The sequence below is a fragment of the Balaenoptera borealis genome (assembly GCF_965194805.1).
Source record: "Balaenoptera borealis genome assembly, chromosome: 11".
Taxonomy (NCBI): Eukaryota; Metazoa; Chordata; class Mammalia; order Artiodactyla; family Balaenopteridae; genus Balaenoptera; species Balaenoptera borealis.
Genome location: NC_138868.1, coordinates 41,110,979 through 41,130,160, shown reverse-complemented (window position 1 = coordinate 41,130,160; position 19,182 = coordinate 41,110,979). Strand labels below are relative to the sequence as shown.

At 45.6% G+C, this 19,182-nt stretch overlaps 1 long non-coding RNA gene across 1 annotated transcript; it reads left to right on the top strand.

Annotated features, from left to right (window-relative positions):
- Window positions 1–952: 952 nt before the first annotated feature.
- On the top strand, window positions 953–18,910 carry LOC309605641. The gene is made up of 2 exons (XR_014231467.1): window positions 953–5,504; window positions 18,575–18,910. It is a non-coding gene; the product is annotated as an uncharacterized lncRNA (long non-coding RNA).
- Window positions 18,911–19,182: the final 272 nt, after the last annotated feature.

Sequence of the window (19,182 nt, the reverse complement as noted above, 5' to 3'; positions counted from 1 at the left end):
TGTTTCCCACTTAGAGAAGTTCCTTTAGCATTTGTTGTAGAGCTGGTTTGGTGGTGCTGAATTCTCTTAGCTTTTGCTTGTCTGTAAAGCTTTTGGTTTCTCCATCAAATCTAAATGAGATCCTTGCCGGGTAGAGTAATCTTGGTTGTAGGTTCTTCCCTTTCATCACTTTAAGTATATCATGCCACTCCCTTCTGGCTTGCAGAGTTTCTGCTGAGAAATCAGCTGTTAACCTTATGGGAGTTCCCTTGTATGTTATTTGTCGTTTTTCCCTTGCTGCTTTCAATAATTTTCTTTGTCTTTAATTTTTGCCACTTTGATTACTATGTGTCTCGGCGTGTTTCTCCTTGGGTTTATTCTGTATGGGACTCTCTGCGCTTCCTGGACTTGGGTGGCTATTTCCTTTCCCATGTTAGGGAAGTTTTCGACTATAATCTCTTCAAATATTTTCTCTGGTCCTTTCTCTCTCTCTTCTCCTTCTGGGACCCCTATAATGCGAATGTTGTTGCGTTTAATGTTGTCCCAGAGGTCTCTTAGGCTGTCTTCATTTCTTTTCATTCTTTTTTCTTTAGTCTGTTCCGCAGCAGTGAATTCCACCATTCTGTCTTCCAGGTCACTTATCCGTTCTTCTGCCTCAGTTATTCTGCTATTGATTCCTTCTAGTGTAGTTTTCATTTCAGTTATTGTATTGGTCATCTCTGTTTGTTTGTTCTTTAATTCTTCTAGGTCTTTGTTAATCATTTCTTGCATCTTCTCAATCTTTGCCTCCATTCTTATTCCGAGGTCCTGGATCATCTTCACTATCATTATTCTGAATTCTTTTTCTGGAAGGTTGCCTATCTCCACTTCATTTAGTTGTTTTTCTGGCGTTTTTTCTTGTTCCTTCATCTGGTACATAGCCCTCTGCCTTTTCATCTTCTCTATCTTTCTGTAACTGTCCCTCTTACAGTCTTGAGCTGCCTTATCCCAGAGAAGACCCAGGAGGCAAGAGGAAGCCCTTCTTTAAGACAATGGTAGGGAAGGGGTCAGGGGTCAAGTTAAAGAAGAGTTGGGCTTGTAATCTTGCCTATGGCTTCTGTGAGAGTCCTCCATGACCCTTGGGCCCAGGGCAGCCTGGCATCCCAGCAGGCTGGAATGCAAGTTTTCCAGGTCAACTTTTATCTTCGTACATGGTGTTTGTCCCTTTGATCCTTGAGCAGATCAAACAAAGCTCACTAATCAATGGCTTCCCTCCTTGCCTTTCAGAGCAGATCATCAAACACAGCCTTCATCTCTCCCTGCTTCCCTCCCACCCTTCTTGTTTTCCAGTCAGAGTCATTTGCTCTAAAGACCCAGTTTGCGGCCCATCTATCACCCCTCCCAAGTAGTGCAGGTGGGATTGTTGAATGTCTTTCATTCAAATGAGTGTAGATCAATTTCAATACTCACTCACTGTCACATCCTGGTACTTACCTCTCACCTAGGCCCTTGGGCAGGGGTGGAATGAAGCATAGACTGCAATTGCCTGGTCTTGGTGTAGAAAGCACCTGGTAATAAGAGAACCAGGAAAAAGAGAAACTTTTCTGAGCTATTTCCCCTTTCGTGTAACTGGACTATTACTTCCTGCCCCCTCACAACCCCCAACTCACAAGGTCCAAGTGAGCAAGTTAATGGGTGTGAAAGTTCACCAGGAAATGTGGCACTCTGGATGCACATTGGGTTTGGCTAGTCATAGTCTTTACATGTTGGGAAAGACTCTATTCCCAGTTTCCCCAGGACTTTCTGAGATGCAGGAATTTCAGTGCTAAAGCCAGGAAAATCCCAGGCAAAAGTGGATGAGTTGGTCACCCTACAAAGAGACAGCACTTGGGAATGGATGTTATGGACTGAATTATGTCCCCCCAAAATTCATTTGTTGAAGGCTTAACCACTAGTACCTCGTAATATGACTATAATTAGATAGAGCCTTTAGAGAGGCAATTAAGCTTAAATGAGGTCATCAGGGTGGGCCTCAATCCAATTCAACTGGTATCCTCTTCTTAAGAGGACATTTGGACACAAAAAGACACCAGGAACACACACATACACACACAGAAAAGAACATGTGAGGACACAGCACGAAGGTGGCCATCCAAGTGCCAAGGAGAGAGGCCTCAGAAGAAACCAGCCCTGCTGACACCTTGATCTTGAACTTCTGGACACCAGGACTTTGCAAAAATAAATTTCTGTTGTTTAAGCCGCCCAATCTGTGGTATTTTGTTATGGCAGCCCAAGCTGACTAAAACGGTGTCCCACATACCATATATCTAATTATTTGAAAGTCACATACCAAGAAAACAAACTGACATTAAAATGTTTCTATCTTGTCAAGTACACCTCTATAAAGACCTGAAAGGCCACGTAAGAATTTAGAATTCTCAGGATTCTGTGCCACTCCTGGTTGGGTAGGGTAGAGCCTGCCTCTGGCCCCCAGCCTATGGCCTGTCCCCTTATACTCCCACACCCTGTCTTGGTCTTACACCATGAGTAGCTTCCCAAGTCCATGTGTGGGAACCTGGTTCTGATTACAAACACCCCCCACAAACAGACACTCGTTGGCCACCCTTCAGGCCTAGGGGTGTGCACACTGAATGTGGGGTCCCTCTCAGGGAGCATAGGCCATGTCAGCCTAGAAGCAGACTCAGTGTCAATTGGCCTGGGAATTGTGGAGTCCCAGATGCCAACAGCATAACCTGCAAGGAGAGGATGAGGGCTCTAGGTTGACACATCACCTCAGCCCATCAAATCCCTCTCTTTAAGGAGAGTGGCCCAGGTAGAACAGAGTGGAGCCCTCTAAAGTGTGGGGATCAGGGCAGGGCTCCCAGTTGCCCTGGTCTGAGGGCAGTACACAGGAAACCAGATCCCATGCCTGTGCTGTGGCATTCCACGCCAGTCCAGAAACAGGGGAGCACTCCCACCAGGAGAGGAAGAAGGAACTAGTCAAGGGGAGAAGGGATTTGAATCCACACCTTCTGGTTCCAGAATCCGAATTCTTAATGGATTCTTAAGAGCTTAAGAATTTGCACTGCTTCTTACCAAGAGCACTGCTTACCTAGAGCAGTGGTCAGAGGAGACGGCCAGAGTGGGAGCGGTCAAAATAGCCTGATGTGTAGGAAACGGGTGTATGAACAGAGGTGGTTCCCTGAAGACGGGCACTCTGGGACACTCATGAGGAGGAACACGTCTCAAGAATTTGAACTCAGGATTTCTCCTGCCTGCAAGATTTGTGCCCTCACTCATTAGAGCCCTGTCTTCTTCTGACAGTGATGATAATAAAAGTAATAAATTATCTCTCCATGTACATTAAGGAAAGAAATGTGAACATGCATGAAAGAAAGGTTTTGCACATAAGTCACACTCATGGGACAGTATCGGCTTCAGCTTAGGAGTAAGTAAACTGAGGCTCAGATAGGAGAAGTGGCTAGTCAGAGGTGACAGAGTTCGAAATTTGACTCCAGAATCCAAGTGCATTTTAATCGCAGCACATTGAGGCGATCCACAGTGGCACTGAATTATGTCCACCCATTTGGACAGGCATTTATTAAGAGTGTTTCTGTGCCAGGCATTGATTAACTGCCAGGATAGAGATGTGGACAAGATCTGTCCCCGCTCGAGTGACTCACAGACCACAGGGGAAATGGGCAGGTGAGCTATGATCGCAGCAGTTGAGAAGTGCCGGCAATAAGGAAATGCAGGGAGGAGCCAGAGGATGGTCTGTGAGGACCGCCCCCGGAGATGACTCAACTGGACCTTCAAGGCTAAGGGGAAGTGGCAGAGAACAGAGGGAAGAACCTGCTGGACGGGGGACATGAGTGTCCTGGGGAAGGAGATCTGAGATAGAGGGCAATCCTCTATTGGAGCAGGGGTGGGGTTGAGGGTGGGATCGCTGGGCCTCTGAAAGTCTAGTTAGATATAAGGGAAGGTCCACTCAGATTTTAATCCAGGAAATGACCAAATCAGAGATGCACCATTATCTGTATCAAGCACCTCTCACTTTGTACTGAAATGGCCTCTTTCTTTGTCTCTGCCCCCCTCCCCGGTCTTTTAGTTCCTCAAGGACTGAATTTTATTATAGGCCCAGTCCCTTGCAGTGTCTGGAATTCATTTACTGAATGAATGAATGAATGAATGAATGAACTCTGCTACCCAGTTGTATTCTCTTATTTTGGCTTCCTTTTCTTTCCTGTGCTGTTTCTGATTTTAGTTAAGGATTGAATGTGGGCTCTGCACATAGGCCCTGAGGCTGTGAGTCTGTGTGTGTATGTTTTACATCAGCCAAACCAAATAAACAAACACATGGCAGAACCCCAGGCGTGCTGCTCCTACACTTGGCACCGCTAGCTGGCACGTGGCTGCCCCTTCCCTGACACCCCAGCTCCTCCCTCCAGAGTTACGATGCCGCCTAGAGGCTTGGCTGTGGATTTGGGAAGCCCCCTCCCCTCTCCTGCGGCGGCAGCAGCAGCAGGACTCCAAGCACACACTGACACGCTCCTTTTACTTGGAGGGAATTTGAAATCACTTTTGTCTTAAAACTCTGGAGAATTGGTTGGCAGCCCCTAAGACAATGAGGGCCCACCGACAGGGTGGTGACCACAGTACCAGGACAGATTTCTGACCTCCTGTCTCCAACTGAGCTTCCTGGCTCCATTATACTCATTCCAACTGGATTAACTGTGCAGCCCCTACTGACTGCCCCTGTAACCCCTAGGGTTTCTTTCTGTGGGGGCTGTCTGGCTCTTCAAGAGTCCCAAAATCTGTGCTCTCGGTACGGCGCTCACCCTCTGAGGTCTTTTGTATTTCCCCCAAATCAGTAAATGACTGCCCTATTTCTAGGTCAGAAACTGGGGGCTAATTCTAGACTCCTTTTCCCTCACTCCACAGCCCTAGTCACCAGGCATTGCAGAGTTGCCCACAGAGATGCTTCACAAATCCACCTCCCTCTTTCTACCCCCTAGAGCTGCTGTCCTAGTTCACGTCCTCCTCATCTCTGTTTGGACATGTACCTCCTACTGGTCTCCTTGCCTCTGCCTCCCTTCTATGATCCCTTCTTCTTTCTAGGCACCATATCAATCTCTCTAAATTACTGATGTGATTCAGTCACTCCTTGACCTAAAGACAAAAATAAAATAAAATAAAATATTAAAAAATAAAAAACCTTAAATGGTCTCTATAACAAAAAGTGTATGTTGTTCTTCAATCTCCATTTTTCTCTAGTAATACAACCTCCACATTTTAGGGGGCTACTCGAATTAAGACTACATTTCCCAACCTCCTTTGCAGCAAGGTGTGGTCACATGACTCAGGTCCGACCAATGAGATCTAGCTAGAAGTGCAGTATGCAACTTCTAGCAGTGTCCTTAAAGGGAAGTAGTGTGCACTTCATCTTCCTTTCTTCCTTTCTGCAGGATGGAAAACAGGTTTGATGGGTGGAGCTGGAGTAACCATCCTTGATCATAAAGTGCCCTTGGCAATGGAGGTCACACAGGGTAAGATAAAAGCATATCATGGATCACCATACAAATCCTGCCTTTTTCTTCCAAACTTTCACATGAGAAAGAAACCAACTTCTATCCCAATGAAGTCACTGTTATTTCAGGGTTTTCTGACACTCCAGCTGATCCCAGTTTTAATGAATTATCACCTACAGATAGGGTCTGGAACACAAATGCCAGCAGGAGCCAGGTAGGCAGCATAACTTAGTGATGCCTTCAGGGAACAGGAGACTAGGAATGGATTTGTTTATTCATTCAGTTTTCCATTTAACAAGTATTTATAAAGCCCCATTATGTGCCAGGCACTCTTAGGCACCGGGAAGGCAAAGACAATCATATTTGGTCCCTTATTATAGGAGACCTAGTCTGATTGGGAAGACATTTTAAACAGATAAATGTAGAAGAGCGTTATGGAGATTGTAATAGCGACATAAAAATGTGGTAGAAGCACAAAAAAGATTGAAGTCAATTCTAAATAAAGATCTGAAAACAAAAACTTCAAAGAGAAGGTAACTTCCTCCCAAAAGATGAGTGATGAAGGGAATTCTGGATAAACAAAGGTTAGGAGGATTCTATTATTCCCTGTTATTGTAATTCCCTTCCCTTTCAGGGAATTGCAAACATTTTGGTGGAATAGAGCCCAGGTGGGCTCCACCCAGAAGGCAGTGGGGAGGAACATTAGTACAGCATAAGGAACTCTAGGACTTGATCCGGTTTGTTCTGCAGACTTTTTGCTCACTGAGCCATTTACAGGATTTGATAACGCTGGGGAATCATAGTTCCTTACCAACAGCATTACATTGTAGAAGACCTGATGTTTAGGGACTGCAGGCACCATGTCTAAAGATCTAACACATAGTAGGTGCTTAGTAAATTTGGGTGTAGTAAGAGAAGACTTCCTGAGGGGTTTTGTCTCTCTGTTACTCTCCTGCTCCAACACCCCAAGTAAAAAGTCCTGGAAGTTTGGGGGACATTACAAATATGTAAAAATCCAGTATTACATAGGACTGGCTAACCTGATCAGAAACTGGGTATAAACAATCCATTTGTCACTATCTGTGTAGACCCGGTGTACATCAACCCTGCCTGGTGGAGGCTCTTTAAAATAACAGTGTAAAAGTGACTTACCTGCATTTTTTATGAGCATTGAAAGAAAACGTCCAAAGCAAGAATTACAAAAAGCACAAGGCACATAGATGATGACCTCTCACTGATTTTCACTTTGCACTTGTTGCTGCTTAAGCTTGGGATGCATCCCTACTCTAATTTCACCCTAGTCCAATGGAGTCAGTTGCCAGGGGCTGGACGGGGTGAATTAGAACCCTGAGAAGATCAAGTCATCTCTCAGACTTCCCTCAGGGGCTCAGAGCCCAGCTCCCTGCACAGTGGTCCTTTTCACTCTTCAAACAGAGCATCGGATTCTCACTACAGACTCAGCATGACCCTTCCTCTTGCCCTTTCCATCTCTTACAATTTCTTGTGCTCCAAACGGTCCTAAAGATAACCATGGGGAACACATACCTGACATATTTTCCTCTCTGAAGCACTTTCCTCATGGGAAAACTCTCTTCAAAGAATGCTTTAAGGGAATAGAAAAGAACAAAGCTGGGCTGCATTCGTCAGCCAATAAGGACCTTGGAAATAACTCCTCCAGCTGCTCATTTCTAAAAGTGGAAAGCTGAGACCCAGAAAACTAGAGTGGGTTGCCTAAAAACACACAGAACACTTCAACACAATTCTTCAGCAGTTTGAAGTGTGTGTACTTTCCAGTCCTTTTCTCTGCCTACACCTTGTAAACATGTTCTGAACAGATGGAAGAGTGATCCACCCCAGTTAACCCTGGGCACACACACAGTCCCCAAGCTAAGGGCACGATTCAGGACAGAGCCCTCTGGGAGCCTTCTTGGTCCAAGCATGTCAGGAGACCTGAGTGGCTCTGGAAAGCCACGTGGATGGAGGAGCTGGAGTCGGGGTCAGCGAAGCAGCAGGGAGCCCAGGTGATGGGAGCAGGGCTGGCCTTCTCCTCCCTGGTCTGCAAGCTTTGAACCTCTTGGGCCCAGCAGGTGGGCATCAGGGTTGGGGGCATTACCATTTGTTTTTCCACTTTGATCTTTTGTCTTTTAAGTGTTGTGGAAGATCTTTTTGGCTGGAGCCTGAGAAGCTGAGCATGAGAGGCTGTGACTTCAATACTGTGAAACTCTTCTCTTTGCAAAGCCCACTGCCTGTCTCACTGCATCCCCACAAGTCATTTCCTTGCCTTTCCTGCCTCTCAGTTTTCCTCATCTACAAAATAGAAGGGTTGGACTCATCCAGTGATTTTCAGACTTCACATTTTAGCAGCAGAACCTCACCTTTTTCCCCTCAATTTACCCCCGGAAACCCAACGCTCAAAGCAAAGCGCAGCTGCTCTGCCTGAAGCTAGAGTTGGGGGTTTCTGTCTACTTGGGGAACCTCGAGGCCCCTTCTTTAGTCAGCTGACCCCCCAGGTCCTGCTAGAAGCACTAAGAACACAGTTTGAAAATCTCAGGACTAGATGACCTTGAAGTCCCCTTCCGGTTCCCCTTTATAATTGTAAAGCGAAGCCCTAGGAATTGGGGGAAGGGGAGCCAGGACCTCTAGTCTGATTACATAAATGAACTGGCTGAGAGTCAGAAGTGGCACGTGACCGGCCTAAGTTATAGGGCGGCTCTGCCTCTTTCTGTCAAGTCTTGCCCCCTGTTCTGCCTCCATGTAGAGATCATGCATGCAAGCATGCAACCAAATAGAACTACTTAGAGTTCCCCAGACATGACACTTATACCCCTCTCTGCTCCTATTAATGCTCTGCCTTCTACTCGGAATGCAACTCATACTCTTGTGAGACTCTTGAATGGGCACATGTTTAAACGGGGTTCAATAGCACCCCTTCTCTGAAGACTATCCCAAATCCCACGCCCTTTTCTTTGTGCATGCATAATTCTCTGGAGCTGCCTCTGCCGTAATAACAGTCCTTGGTGATATATCCCCTTAACTCTTCCACTAGAGGACCCATAATATAACTGATTTATATTTTCGGGACTTTTCAGGGTAGCTTGCACATAGTAGATATTCAAATACATGTAGTGAATGAATGGATAAAGGAATGAGGGGCATTGTTGGGACTGGCTGAAGTGCTGGCCTTCTGTCACCACAACTTCGCCATCACAACAATCATGGAGCAATTTTCGTCTTCCCCTCTTTGATGTTGCCCGATATCTTCCTCCATAATATTTCCTAACATTCAGCTCCAAGGAGCAAAGGCAATTTAAATGTAAGGTTGTCCTCAGCTTGCTTAATACAACCAGCCTCATCTGCTAAGGATAGATCAGTGTGGTCAAAACTCAAAACCCACAGGGCAAATTTCCCCCAGGGAAGTCATTCAGCATAGGTCGTAAAGGAAGAAATAAATTTTTATCTATTGGCGCCCTTCTGTGTGATGGATGCTTTATGCAAGCAGGAGAACCAAATACTCCACCCTCTTCATCCCTTTTGTCTTGCCTACTACCACCGTCCACATACCCATCTGGGAGAAAGTTGTTCTTTGGCACTTTGAAACATTAAGATATTCCTAACAAGATGACCCCTATTTGGGAAGTTTGTCAGCCTCATGTAAGCGTCTCTGAAAATTATGAGATGAAAAGGACAAAAGGACTTGCTTTCAGAGATCACTTCCAGCTGCAGCAGTAGGTATCCAGGGCCTGCAGCCTGGAGGAAGTGTCCAGCAGTGCCCAAGTGTCCTGAGACAGTGGCCTCAGCAGTGGTGTTCTAAGCCAACCATTCCTGGGCAGGGTCTGGGCTGTACCAGCCATCTCTTGCTTCCTACTTAAGCCTCCTTGATCTCTATCCTCCTCAAAGTATGAGCTACCTGATAAAGTCTAATAAGTTCCTTTTGTGTTTACATTTAAAAAATAAATAGAATTTGCCAACTTAGACTCAAGGGGTAATAACTTGGAACAGAATTTGCAGACTGGAGCACAGTGATAAAGCCCAGATTCTTCAGAGACAGGATAAGAAAGAAGGGAGAGCAAGGTGGAGGGAGAGATCTGAGGAGCACCATTCAAGGTGAACTTGACAGAACTAGAAGAGGACCTAAGGAGAACAGTTAAAACATGTTTGCACCATCTTCTATATTCCCAGTAGCTTTGGTGATGGACTGAGCGCTCATGCATTTCTCACATTGGAAGACAAAGAACCAGCTTTGCATTTCCTCGTGTCATTCTCACAACAGCCCTCAGAGGCAAGTCCTCCTGGTCTAGCGCTACTCAGAGCACGAGAAGCCTTTCCTCAATGGCCTTTTGCCATCTGGTAGTTCCTGGAGGCCAGGACCTTGGGCCAGAAGTGAGGGGCAAGTGGAGGTCTGGAGGAGGGGTTATGTTCTGATATTGAAAGAGAGAACAGAAAAGTAGTTCTCTAAGCCTTTTTGGGGTGATGGTGCGTCCATCACTGAGAAGTCTCCCAGAGTCGGGCAGGAAGAGGCATTGTCTACAGAAACTTAGTTGAGAGGCTGGTGTTGGGGAGGAAGACATTTTCCTCTACCCTTCTAGGCTTTCTTGGCTGGTCTAAGAATTAAACTGACATGAGACAGATTAACAGGAGAAAATTAAAAGTTTAATAACATGTATACATGGAGGAGACCCAGGAGAACTGAGTAACTCATCAAAACAGTCAAAGCCCTTACCTTAAATACCATCTTCAGGTAAAGACAAAAAAAAAAAAAAAAAAAAAAGGATGTTGGGGATAGTGGTTTGGGACTTCAAAGGAGAGAAAGGAAATTCACATGGACATGGAAAGCAAATGTTTGGCAAGTAAATGTTTGCTGGGCCTTGCAGAGACAGTGGGGCACAGAGTGGATGGTGATCTCTAGGGCCCGCTGAATGTCCCCCACCACACTTAGCCCATAGTTTTTGCAGATATCTCTGCTGATAGCTCTTTTCCAGGGATAGAAAAATTCCCTCTATCTAAATTCGATTAGGCAGTTAGTGAAGGAGGTCAAAGTTTTGTCCTGAGCCTTTCGGGCCTTGATTGTTTTCAGCCTGAAATAATCCATATGCTAAAGATGTTGGGGTGGCAAGTTTTGCTCCCCTACACTGGTGAATTTGTTTAAGCCCCTTCCACACGATGACAGGCCAGAGTTCAGATCCTGGAAGTGTATTGAGTTCGTACCATGTGCCAAGCACAGTGCTATGCTCTGCGGCAACAGCTGTGAGCAGGACATCCCTGCCCTTGACGGTCTGGAGAGCAGATGTACTGCCGCAGCGGGTTCCTGGGCTCTTGTCTCCTCTCGCCAGAACATTGTTGGAATTCTGTATCAAACGTGAACGAGAGGGATCTTGTTGTCCATTCTTTTATCCTCATCCTCTGTTGTCTGTTGACTTGATTGTGTTTTTGTCTGAGAGCTGAAGCTCTTTGCAGTTTGTTCTCAGTCTTTCATCTGCAATTGCTCAAGCTTACTTTGCCTTCATCATTTTCCTGACTTCATCAGCTGTGCTTACACTGCTCAGTTGTATTTACATTGCTTGAGCCTCTTCTGTCCTTGTTTGCCACGGAACCAGTACATGAAAATGCAACTCCAAAACAATGGAAACAGACTACTATTCTCTTCAGTGATGTCCCCCATTAATAACTGGTGCAACGGAGGATTCAATTAAATGAAATAATATACAAAATGTATTAAGATTGTGCCAGGCATGTGGGAGGCACTCAATATATGTTAGCCATTATCATTAGAAATCTGTATTCTTCAAGCTGACGGTTACCTGGAAGAAGTCCATTATGCAGAGGTCCTTCTTGGCTCTCATTAGCAAATGGCCTCTTGACCATAGCAGCTGGGGTTTGGGCCACCTGCTTCCTGCTGCTGTTGGTTTTCCTGCTTAGCAGTTTCGTTCCCACCTTCAAGCAGATCATCCCTGCTCTTTACTCCTCACCACACACTTACCTTGAACTGTCAGTGGGGGCAGAGAAACATGCATTCCCTATTAAATTTTAACCACACATTGAGGACAATGTGAGGTCATTTATCCATTCAGCGAACATTGTGAGCACTTACTCTGTGCTGGGAGCTGTGCTGGGTGCTGAGGCTACAGAGGTAAATGAATCACAGCTCCTGCCCTTCAGGAACTCCAATATGTAAACAAAGTGGAACATGTTAACTATGTCCAGGTGTGAACAAAGTGTCCCTTTGTGTTATGGCAAGTGTTCCTGGACACTCCTATTCAAATGAAATTATCCCACCTAAAAAGATGAGCCAGCAACAGCCCCCCCACCCCATTTTCTCTAGAATCAAAACAAAATTGCATGGTACTTGTGATAGGTTACAGAATTTTTAAACAACTATTAACTCACTCCGCCCACCACCTCCTATGGGAAAGAGCTCTTTCTGCCTATTCATGTTGGGTATGGCTATGTGACCTGCTTCGGTAGAAGTGACAGTGTTTAAGTTCTGAGCCCAAGCTTTGAGAAGTATCCTGTGTTTCTTATTGCTACTCTGAGAAGTTCCAACCCCCTCCATAAGAAGAACACAGCCCTGACAGCTGCTACCTTCTGTCCTGGACCCACAGTGAGATGTATGGTACAGACCTGAACTTGCCCCCAAGCCTGAAGAAGAGCCATTACAATGACCTAAAGATGCATGTGCAAGAAATCAATGATTATTTTTTATGTTCTGTGATTCTGTACTTGTTTGTTACACAGCAAAACTGACTAGTACTGTCTTCAAGACTCAGTGCTCTATATGACTACACCCACCCTCTCTGGCCTTCTCACACTTAACAGTTCACCTGTTTCCAAGCCCACTGTGTGAGGTATTCCCTCTGCCTGGGCTTGTCTTCTTCACTTACCTATGGTTCAAAGCCTGGATCAAATTTTCACCTTTTTAATGATACCCTTCTTAATCCCCAGCCCCGAAATAAAAATAAATATGATAATAATAACACTGATAATACATTGCTAATTCATTCAGTAAGTATTGATTGGGTGCCTGCTCCAAGCAGATCCATGTTCTCCCTGTGTGCCTCCCAAGGTCTTCATCCAAATTCATCAGGCCCTCACCACGTTGCCTTGCAATTGGCTGTTTAGGAGGCCTGTTCTCCCACGAGCTGTTGCCTCTTCCAGGGCAGAGGCTGTCTTTTTTGTCTCTGTGTCTGGGAGCGAGGACAAGCACAAAGTAAATGTCAGTTGAATTCAATCTCCCTATGAACAGTAGTTGACAGTGTATGTGGCCAATTCCCTGAATGAGAAAGAGGCCAGAAGGACCAACAGCTGGGGCTGATACCGTTCCCACCTGCAGCCCTGGCCCTGCCTCGGGTCCAAACCAAATCTGACCGGGGCAGGAAGTCCTCAGGCATCTTCAGGATCTAGTCCAGCAGAGCTTAATGTTGATTCACCCTGTTTATTGGCCTCGTGTGTGAGTCATTTTCCCAGCACTGAGTGCAGGACTCCACTATTTTTCCTGGGTCGCCTCTCCACTGGCCTGACCTGGGAGGTGGTCTGTTTTACCCCCATGCCTCTGGGATGCCTCCCTCACACTTCCCACTAGCTAGAGCACCTCCACAGGTCCTGAGCTAGGCCCTCTTGCTAGGTGCTGTCTGGACAGGACCGGTCTGTTTGGTCCCAAGTTCTGGTAGCTTCTCTAGTCACTAGGTTCCTCTAAAGAGGGATTTAGCTTTGTTTTTGCCAGTCCTTTCTCCTGTTACTACAGTTCTGCCCCTGGGACCCAGCTGGTCTCTGGGCCTGCTCCCAGATGGCAGCTACCTCTGACTTTGAGAAGGAGAGTATAAAGTACCCACTAGGACTTGGTGAATGCGACCACCACTAAACACTCAGATCTTTGAAGACAGGGAGTTCATTCCAAAATAGAGATAGGGCCTGTCTTCTATATGCCACTGAAAAAATATTGAATGAATAAGTGGAAGGATGAATGCCCAGCCTGAGAACTCACCTTCCAAAGGATAAGGGAACCAGAGTGAACACAGCATTTGATATTTCAGACTGAAACCTCATTTTCGTCTCTCTTATTCTCCACTCAATCTATTCAGCACCTCTTGCTGATCCTAACTCGCAGCCTAAGCCCTCCTGCATCACACCACCCCCAATTCCCAACCTCCGACTATCTTCCTGCCTCCACTATTTTGGCCAGTTCCTTCTGGCACAAGGCTTGTGTGGATGGATCTGCCAATGGTGAGGCATGTCCCCATCTGGTGAGTTCTGGGACCCTAGTCCTTAGGTCCTGCCCGTACTGGCATCTCCTGGTAAGATACCCCAGCCATTTATACTGTGTCTCTAGGGCCCAACTCTGTACCACTTGCCCTTCCCAAAACCATGATGCTGGACTGGTTGAGGGGAGGAGACTGAGTGAGGCTTTGGTGGAACTCAGCACTTCCCCACTTCTCTCTACCATCCTGGTTAGCAGCCCTACCTCATTGTGGAATCCTGAGATGGGCCACAGAAAGGGAGAAAGCCCAGAAATCCTGTTCCATCCCTGTGCTACAGGTCTCCGTCCTCACAAGACCCTGCAACAAACGATTCTGCTAAGAACCCTCAATGTAAGATCCTGCCCCATCTGGAGAAGTTGAGACGTCTGAGACTATCCCCTACATCAAGCAAGAGGAAGGTCCCTTCAGAGGGAGTGTAGAATTTCAGACATGGGACCAGTGAGGGCTTCAGAGGGACACCAAGAGGCAGACAGCACAGGGAGCATAGCTCCTTTGCTCAACACACAGCTCTGGCTGTTTCAGCTACACCCAGATCCAGTTAGCTGCTGAGGACCCCCAGTTCAGGGAGGCCCCAGGCTGGCAAGATGCCCCAAGAAACAAAGTCACGGAAGAAGAGAGGGCGGCCTGGACTAATCTGAATCACACAATCTCAGAATCTTGGAACTGAGAGGAACAGAGCCACAATGCAATCCAGCCAGTCCTCTATGACTCCTCTGATAAAAGGCCATCCTATTTTAGAATACCTCACAAAACCATGCACATCTTCTTCTTCACACATTATCGTCGCCCTTAAATTGAGCTGAAATCTGCCTCCATGTGAGATAACGTGTCAGACTGTCTCTCAGCTCTTCCATCTGAGCTCCCATGATGCCCCAGCTTTGGGAACATTTAATAATCCCCCAGTTTACTGCACTCTTCTAAAGCGGCCAGAAGGCTATTTCTCTTTAAATGTCCCTCTGGGGCTAAGAAGAGTGTCTGAGAAGAAGATAACGTTGTGAGTTGGGTCATTGAAACACCCTGATGTCTTCAAGGCATATATTTATGGCCCTGTCCTAAAAAGAAGCATCACCCCAGCCTTAGTTTGCTGGTTCCCTCCCACTCCTGGTCAGGGTAGGACATGTGGCAGCTGAGAGCAGCCCCACCCTACAGACCCCCCTTCTCCCCCTCCCCTGGCTCCACACCTGTGCACACACTTCTCATCCCTAACACCCCTTTGCCCCTGGGGCTGCCTTTTTTTACATGCAAATTTCACATAAAATCCTTCAAATGAAAACAGGTACTTTTCATTTTGCTCCCATAAACAGACACTTCTAAATATTTAGACATCTGTATATAATGCCCTTAAACTGTTTGTTCTGAAGCATAAATAGGTATCTCCGTGTTTGAGTTAGTGTCTGATATGTTTCTCATTTAAGGAGAAAACGTAAAAAATAATTGGAATAACTACAGCCAGGAACAATGCTTACACAGCATGTCAGTGTCTTTTATTGTGTCTTAAAGTAAAAGCTTCAGCTGTAGGAGTCTTTTCTTCCCTGTCAAACAGAAGCACAGCTCTTGCTTTTAACCCTTCACAGGACTTGGCTGCCTCAGGAAAGGGGGGCCAGCAAAGGACCCATTTTTTAGGGCCTGATTTGCTATCTAGTTGCATTCACAATTCTTAGGGGCAGTACACTGATTCCTCATCCTCAACTTTTCATTGAGGGGAATGAATTCCCATTTTATTCCCAAGGAGGGAAAAGTACAAACCCTTGTCCAGCCCCTAACTGCTTCTCAAGGAGCAGATGAAATGAGGAAGGACTCCAGCACTTAGATCTGCCCTTCTGAGTTCTCTCTTGTTGGAGTCTACCAGAGGGATCTGTGATTGTCCATCCACCTCTGCCAGAACTGGGTGGGGAAGTACAGTTCAGAGGGGGAGGAATTAGGGAGCCAGTATGGATAGACATCTAAGTTAGTTCCTCCAATCAGCTTTATACTAATTTTTTTTAACTCCATCTCTCTTATTCTGATTGCGTTCTTAAATGGTCTAAACTTCAGTATGAGTAGAAGTGGAATTAATATTACCCCCAATCCTTACTACCAAAAATGATATTCCAAACACTTGAAGCTCCCCTCTGAACACACAGATGAAATGTTATATTTTTGCTGCATCCTTAAAATGGAGGTTATACAAGATCATTATTAGTGAATGGTGTTCCTGGGGACCTAGTTCAGCCTTCACTGGATTGTCTTTAATAGTTCTTCCAAACAGTTATCTAGTCTTGCTTGGACCTCCTAGTGATGGGGCATTCTCTATTTTTAGGAGGTAGCCTCTTCCATTGTTGGACAGCTCTGACTGCTAGAACTTATTTATAAATAGGCTGAAATTTCCTGTAATGTCCACCCATTGGCCCTGCTATGGACTGAATTGTGTCCCCCCAAAATTTATATGCTGTAGCCTTAACTCCAAGTGATGAGATTTTGAGATGGGTAAGATGAGGTCATGGGGGTGGGGACCTCATGATGGGATTAGTGCTCTTATAAAAAGAGACACCAGAGAGCTTGCTCTTTCCTCACAGGTACAAAGAAGAGGTCATGTGAGCACACAGCAAGCCAGTGTCACCCACAAGGTGACACTGAGGAAGCCTCAGACTAAAACTTACCTTATTGCCACCTTGATCTTGGATTTCTAAGCCTCCAGAACTTAAATTTCTATTGTTTAAGCCACCTGGTCTATGGTATTTTGTTATAAGAACTTGAGAAGATGAAGATAGGTCCTGTTTATTCATTCTTTCACTTATCAAACATATAATGAAACTCTAGTCATGTAAGACACTCTGCTGGGTGCTTGAGATTAAAATGAAAATGAGGAAGTTTCCATTTCTGCAGAGTCAGTTTGGAAAACAGACCAAAAACCCAGTAATTTCAGCACAAAGTATACTTTAGTATAAAGACTACTGTGATCAAGTGAGGACCCAGCAGAAAGATCTGTTTGCTTCTGAGGCAACGCCAACCTCTGAATCCATGGAGGATGAGGGCAAACCATGCAGTCTCACTTGCATAGCATAGGACCTGATCTCCTCCAGGAAATGTGGAGCAGGATAAGCATCCCCACAGAAGCAGTGTGGGCCTGAGCCCCCAAGCCTGAAGGAGAGCCCAGAATCCCATGACAATCCAAACATTTGCAGAGTCAAGGAGTGGGTTCTTCCCCTTCATTTGGAGAGTGGCTGCAGGACGGACAGTGGTGCCCATGAATCATGCACTCTCTGTCTCAATGCAGCAGCCAGAAGGATCCTTCTAAAGCATTAGGGCACATCATTCCTCATCACATAGCCTTCCATGAGCTCCAGATTGGTCAGAGGAAATGCCCAAATTCTCACATGGCCAATGAAGATGATACAGTCCTGCCCCCATTACCTTTCTGATTATTCTCTTGATATCCTGGTCACCCACTCCTCTCAGCCATGCTGGCCTCCTTACTAAAATACCCCAGGTCTGCCCCACCTTAGGGCCTTATCATAGGCTGTTTCCTCTCCCTGGGACACTCTTCCCCAGAGAGCTATGTGGTGACCACCCTCCCCTCCTTGACATCTCTGCTAGAATATTGCCTTCTCGCTGACTCCTCCCTGACCACGCTTTTAGCTACAGAGCAGTCCCACACCGTCTCCCTTACTCATAGGTCTATTTTTGTTTTCTCTTAACAGTTCTTATTTTCTAAAATAGCTTATTTGTTTATTATGTCTGTTTGTATTTCTGCCCCTCACCCCCTGCAACACACACACATACATACGTACACACATACACAGATGTAAGTCCCTAAATGCAAAGTTTTTAATCTGTTTCATTCACTGATACATTTCAATTATCTAGAGCTGTGCCTGGCACAGAGTGGGTACTTGCAATGGACTGAATTGTGTTCCCCAAAATTCATGTTGAAGCCCTAACCCCCAATCAGATGGTATGTGGAGATAGGACCTTTGAGAGGTACTTAGGTTTAGATGAAGGCGGAGTCCCCATTATAGAATTCGCATCCTTATAAGAAAAGACCACATAGCCTCTGTGTGTGTGTGCGTGTGTCATTGTGTGTGTGTGTCATGTGAGGACACATCAAGAATGTGGTGGAGAGCCAAAAACAGATTCTTCACCAGGAACTGAATTGATCTTGAATTTCCCAGCCTCTAGAACTGGGAGAAATAATACTTTATTATAGCAGCCTGAGCAGACTAAAATAGTACTTAAAGAAAAAAAAAAAAACTTGCCAAATGAATGAACAAATGAATAAATGTAATCAAAGGGGCAGCTCAAACCAAATACTGTTTTGATGTCAGCCTTTTCTCTTGATTTCTCTTACAGCTTGTGGAAAACCAGAGCTTGCCAACCAATAATGCACACAATACACATATATAGTAAACCTCTCTGACTCATTTAAGCTCAAGTAAATTCCTCTGTTTGTTCATTTTTTTGTTTATTTAACAAATATTATTTCCTTCCTATCACAGACAAGCCTTCTAATCTGACTACTCATCTTCTGCTTTGTTTTCCTTTTTACACACTTATTGCTTCTGATCAGAGCTTTGACTTAATGCTGCTATGACTTGGAGGGAACAAATGCAGTTTCTTTGTGGACAAGCAGGATGACAGCTCTTGGATCCAAAATCCAAGGAAGCCCATGTCTCCATCACCCACGGTGGCCTGATGCCTGCAGATAACTAACTCCATTAGCCCCTTCCGAGGCGGAGAGGGAAAACACTCCCATGAAGATACCAGCTTGTGAAGTCGAAGGGTCTCTTGGGACAAATCCCATACAAACACAAGAATACTTGGTGTGCCAATCTTTTCTTTTTCTTTTCTGAATTTCAGACTTTTCATCTGTACAATGGAGATAAGAAGTACCTACCCTATAGAGTTGTCGTGAGGATTAAATGAGGTTGTCTATGGTGCAGACCCAGTACAGCATCTGGTTCATGACAAGGTTAGTTGCTATTAGCTTTGATCTGAAGGAACCAGAATGGTACCTGAAGGTATCTTGATTTCATTAACTCAGGACTCTGTCCACCTACATCCTGGCGAGAATCTAGGATTTCATTCTTTGTTAAGCAGTGTTCTGTGTAATTTACATATCCCTACAAAATAAGGGCTGGAAGTTTATTAAGGAGTGCCCTTGGGTTCAACACTTGAGAAAGGGAGGGGAAGAAACTAACAGAAGGAGAAGTCTAGCTGTGGTGCAGGTCCAGTTGGCAGCCTTGAGCAACCACTTGGAGGCTGTGGAGATGGAATTGCCCTTCAGGGTTGTCCTGGGTGGGCTGAGATGGCCAGGTCTTTACAGTCCTGCACTGATCAATCACTGAATGTGGGCTTGGTGGGAAGGGTGTGACCTTGGACAAGGGAATCTCTACAGCCAAGGCAGATCCTAAGGGATTGACAACTGAAGGCCCATCTGCCAACAGCACTCTCAGTGGCTGAGGCAA